This window comes from Otolemur garnettii, unplaced genomic scaffold, assembly GCF_000181295.1.
Source record: "Otolemur garnettii isolate 467f Iridium unplaced genomic scaffold, OtoGar3 scaffold00099, whole genome shotgun sequence".
NCBI classification, from domain to species: domain Eukaryota; kingdom Metazoa; phylum Chordata; class Mammalia; order Primates; family Galagidae; genus Otolemur; species Otolemur garnettii.
In genome coordinates, this window is record NW_003852494.1 from 3,915,907 (window position 1) to 3,921,210 (window position 5,304).

Below are 5,304 nucleotides of genomic sequence, written 5' to 3' on the forward strand. Positions count from 1 at the left end.
TACTATGCTTTGAACTTCTTTTTTTTTAGAGACAGAGTCTCACTTTGTCACACTTGGTAGAGTGCTGTGGTGTCACAGCTCACAGCAACCTCCAGCTCTTGGGCTTAGGTGATTCTCTTGCCTCAGCCTCCTGAGTAGCTGGGACTATAGGCACCTCCCACAGTGCCGGCTATTTTTTTGTTGCAGTTTGGCTGGGGCTGGGTTTGAACCCACCACCCTCGGTATATGGGGCCGGCACCATACCCACTGAGCCATAGGTGCCGCCCCTGTGCTTTGAACTTCTTTTGAAAATAATTTAATGATTTTTAAAAATTTATGTGGCACACCTTAGATCCTCTTATGGCACACCAGTTGAAAATCATTAGAGGATGAGGGCTCAGAGACAGAGGAAAATCAATGGCTCCATCAAAGCCATGTGGGTAACAGGCAGGCCTGGCTCCCAGTGCCCTTCCCACAATTCTAAGTGACCTTATTCAGCATGTACTGAGATGTAACAGATTTTAAAAGCAGGAATACCCCCAAGTGGGTATTTCTTAAACAAATCTTGTTTGAAAGGAAGCACTTCTTGCAAATTGTTTCTGGAATAAAGCTAAAGATATTTATGCATAAACCAGCACAAATTCCATATGTCTGTAAGTTGTAAAGAACTCTAATTAAATTAAATATGAGCCAGACCATAAAATCAAAACCATTTGAATTCACGTGAGTCACTGGAAGCTGTTCTGTCTGCAAGGCCACTGCTCTCGGCTGTCTGTCTTAGCATTTCTTTTTTCTCCTCAGATTGCTTAGTTTATGGTATTGAAGAATAGGCGAAAGGCCTATATGCCTCTGGCCAAAAAAGCTGTTTGAGAGAGAGCAGTGAAAAGACTTTGTGCAGGCATACTTGTGAGAAACTGAGGCAGAATCCCATATGGACAGGTTAGTTGCGGGCCTAACATAACCAAGGCTCTGGCTGGAATAGCATTTCCAGAGATATCTAGACTGCATTAAGGAATTAAGGTTGACTTCATAAGGCCAATAAAAAAGCCTTTTGGGGCTCAGCACCTGTGGCTCAAGTGGCTAAGGCACCAGCCACATACACCTAAGGTGTCAGGTTCGAATCCAGCCGAAGCCTGCCAAAAACAATGACAGCTGCAACCAAAAAATAGCCAGGTGCTGTAGCAAGCGCCTGTGGTCCCAGCTACTTGGGAGGCTGAGATAGGAGACTCACTTGAGCCCAGGAGTTGGAGGTTGCTGTGAGCTGTGTGATGCCATGGCACTCTACCCAGGGGGATAGCTTGAGGCTCTGTCTCAAAAAAAAAAAAAAAAGCCTTTTGTAAAACTGGCCAGATACCCATCAGTAACTTTTCATGACCTGTGGTAAGTACTGAAGGTCACTTACTGACAGGTCCGGGAATGGAAATGTGCTCGGGGACCTCAAGAGCAGAGGAATTTACCCAATGCATACACGTATCTAATGGCACAGATGAAACCTGGGCTCATGAAAGGCTTTTGAGAAGTGTAGCCTAAAAATTCTTTATAAAAGTTTCCAGCAAAAACCCCTGACTTAAAGCCCACATGGGAGCAGAGGTTTGCACACAAATCCCTGTATGCCCAAGAAGTTTCTTTATGCCTTGTTTAAAGATCCAAAGTAACAGCATCCAAGTGACAAGGCCAACAAGGGCAGGTATTCAATCTACCTTGTTACTTCATAGCCTCAGGCTTTATCAGATACAAAGAAAGAAGTAATGGCTAACAACATGTTTTCCATTAAGGTATGTTAAATTGGGTTATGTTGAAAGGGTTATGTCAAAAGGTGTATGTTGAGTGGATTATCGGAAGCTAATCATGAGGTAGTCACATGATGTTTAAATGGATCAATGAGGTCATTGCTGTATTGTGCCCATGTACAAAATTCCCTATATATACCAACCACAAATAAAGAAGCTCAGCATTTTGCCTGAGCAAGCAAATGGTCACCTTTATTTAAAACAATTTCAATAAGCATGCTTATTCTCCATGACATCATTTTTCCGTGAGACCCTAATGGCAACACAGAGATTTTTTAAATTAATTAAAAAAAGATTGGAATTGAAATGAGCTATCAGCAGAAATCACACACAGGTGAGGGATTATTCAGAAAATGAGTGGCTGAGGAATTTTGCAAGATACCCATAACCAAATTTAAGAAAGCATGATTTTATTGACAAATTTCAAGTTATAACACACCCTAATATAGATCTATATTGATCAAGTCTAATAGAATATATTGACCCATCCAAAACAAAACATAATCAGAATGTACAGATCTGTCCATTTTACAAGTATTTATGGATCACACAACCCCCTCCTTAATCTCTCACTCCCAGATTAAAAATCTGGGATTTTTTTTTAAAAATTAATTTAAATTATGTATTATACTAAAGAAAAAATCTGGGATTCTTATCTGTGACCCTAAGGGCAGGGGCCTTTCAGTACATACACTTAAGGAATCATATGGGGTTTTGCCAAAAAATCCAAATTTCTTAAGTTTTATTTTTTTTTGAGACAGTGTCTCACTTTGTCACCCTGGGTAGAGTGCTGTGCGGTCACAACTCACAGTAACCTCAAACTCTTGGGCTTAAGAGATTCTCTTCTCTCAAGCTTCCTGAGTACCAGGGACCACAAGGCGCCCGGCCACAACGCCCGGCTATTTGTAGTTGCAGTTGTCATTGTTGTTTAGCAAGCCCAGACTGGGTTCGTACCCGCCTTGCCTCGGTGTATGTGGCCGGCGCCCTAACCACTGAGCTAAGAAGGCAGACCCAAGTTCCTTGAGATTTTTTGAGTTCATAGATCTGCAGCTGGGCCCAGAAAAAGCTATTCTTTAACAAGCTCCCAGATTATTCTAACATCAGTGGTCCCTCTGATGCTCGCTTTGAAAAAAACAGTTTTACTAGAGTGGAAAGGGAATGTATTAAATCTAGGAGTTAGGAAAACTCTGAGAAAATGTACAAAACTTCGTATGAACTGCATTTTGTGAGGAAGAAAACCAGAGCTCCCAAACTAACTGCACATTCCATAGTCTCTCAACTCAGTTGTTTAGCAGTATTCCTTTTGGTGTAAAAAAAATAAAAATAAAAAGGAAAAAGAAAGCTCATTCTCTTCGGAGATGTCACCGCCTTCGATGCTGAACGCATGCATTTAATTTTTTTTAAGAGCGAAAAGGAAACCACCGTCTGCGGCGAATCTGCTGTTACCAGTCTACAGATCCGGTCCGGCCCAGCCCGGCGCCTGCGTCCGCGCGGAAAGGAGCCCGAGCTTTGCTGAGGTGAGTGGAGTGGCTCGGAGGGGACAGGTCCCACGCCTGGGGGAAGGAAGAAGGAATTGGGCCTGGACGCTCTGTTTGCGCTTGTGTGGGCCGCCATGTTGAAACCTGGCAAAGGCGGGGAGACCTACTGAGGTTGTGTTGTGGAGTGGGAGGGCGAGAACTGGGTTTCCTCCCCCGTCCCCAGGCAGTGCGGGGAGCGCCAGCCTCGATGGCGGGCGGCCGAGCCGACGGTTTGGAAGCGGCGACTTTTCCACTGAGACGTCAGTCTTTGCTCCCGAGGCCCACTGCGCATGTCCGCTGGGGTGGGGACTGTCGGAACCGCGGGTCCCGCCTCCAGTTTTGTTTCGCTCTGGGGTGAGCAGCGCGGGAAAGTCTTATTACGAAGAACGAGTTCAGACTTAAAAAAGACGTTTATTTGTATAATAATTTATAATGATAAATCGCCTTCACAGACAGCATATTATTGAATCTTCGCAAAACCCCACTGAAACGTGGCTGCATTTTACGGGTAAGAATCCCGAGGTTCCAAATTAAACTGATGTAAATTTTGCCCAGGGTAGAACTACTGAAGCTGGGCGTGGTGGCGCTGGTCTGTGGTCCCAGCTTCTTATGAGGGTACAGCAGGAGGATCACTGGATCCCAGGAGCCCCACCCACCTCCACCCCCACCATTCATCTCTCAAATCTCATCCCCCGTTGATGAGAAAATGAATATGTGAAAAATCCAATGAAGTCGCTGTAGGAAACCATAACTTTAGTTTTGGTTTAGTAAAGTACACCTAGAAAGATAAATGAGAAACAATGAAACCTCTTAGTATTGCTAGAACCATGCGGGTAAGAGAACAAAATCCAAGCTTATACATTTGTAATTCGTTTCGATTTTAGTTTGAGGAAGTTAAAACTTTGAACAGGAGCTCTCACTATGTACCATAATATCAGTTTTATTTGGTAGATCTTTGCACCTTTTTAATGTTGAATAGGGAGGTGAGGGTGGAGTATCAGCCTTGAACATCCAGAATCCTGGTATTGGTTTCATCCTTGTCTCTAAGGCCTTACATTTTATGAAAACCATCTGAGGAAATTTTTTTAAGAGTTCCAGCTCTGGAGTGCACATAGCCCCTGGTTCTTACTCCCCCACTGAACTACTTAGCTTTGTGACTTCAGATTAAAAAAACCCTTTTTGTGTCTGACCTTCCTCATCTGAAATGACAGTAATTAGTAGTAACCTACATACAGGCATTGTTGAAAAGTGAAGGGTGTTAAATGCTTAGTACAATGCCTGGCCCCTAAGTGTTTGATGGAAGTTAGCTATATATAATTATGGTCTTTTTTTATCCCTACAACCCTGTAATGGAGGTGGGGAGTAAGATTAGACTCAGAATTTTAGGCCCAGTAGAATGCCAGAGCAGAGAAAGACTGAAATAACATAGCATGATCTCTCTCTCTCTTTTTTTTTTTTCACGTGGAGAAATTCTAGCCATCTAAGACAAAAGACAGTGAGTCAAAGCCAGAGTACAGCTCAAGACTGAAACAGTTTTGTTCTCATCTGGTGCTCCTCCTGTTGCTCCAGCTGTTCATCATCCTTTTACTGATAGGACACCCGAGAGGCATCTTCTCCAGGATTGCTTGCTAATGATGACAAGCTTATGTCCTTTTACAGTTTGGTGGTAGACAGTATAATGTTCTACATTGGTTCTCAACGAAGTGGTCCTTTTTTTCTGATTTGGACCAACACCAATTCTGTTGTTTTTTATTGGAATTGGTTCAGTTCCCCCACCATTTATCAGGGAATATCCTAGCATCTGGAGCTACCAGACTGAAGATTGTTTACTGTGTCTTGGGCAAAACATGATTAGTATTACAGAATAGGTAATAGGAAGAGAGGATTTGGTTTAAGGGGAAGGCGCTTGAAACTGAACGTGGAGGCTCAGCACCTGTGGCTCAACTGGCTAAGGTGCCAGCCACATACACCTAAGGTGGTGAGTTTGAATCTAGCCTGGGCCCGCCAAACAACAATGA

General features: G+C 43.4%; 1 protein-coding gene across 2 annotated transcripts in view; it reads left to right on the forward strand.

The window, feature by feature from the left end:
* The first annotated feature begins 3,244 nt into the window (after positions 1-3,244).
* SNRNP35 (small nuclear ribonucleoprotein U11/U12 subunit 35) overlaps positions 3,245-5,304 on the forward strand; it is a 4,683-nt gene continuing 2,623 nt past the window's right edge. The window contains exon 1 of one of the 2 annotated variants that reach the window (XM_003796024.3): positions 3,245-3,286. The gene's annotated coding sequence lies outside the window, so the exon portion shown is untranslated. Of the gene's footprint in view, positions 3,287-3,650; positions 3,795-5,304 lie in introns of those variants that run through there. The other variant, XM_012809066.2, reaches the window with a different exon arrangement.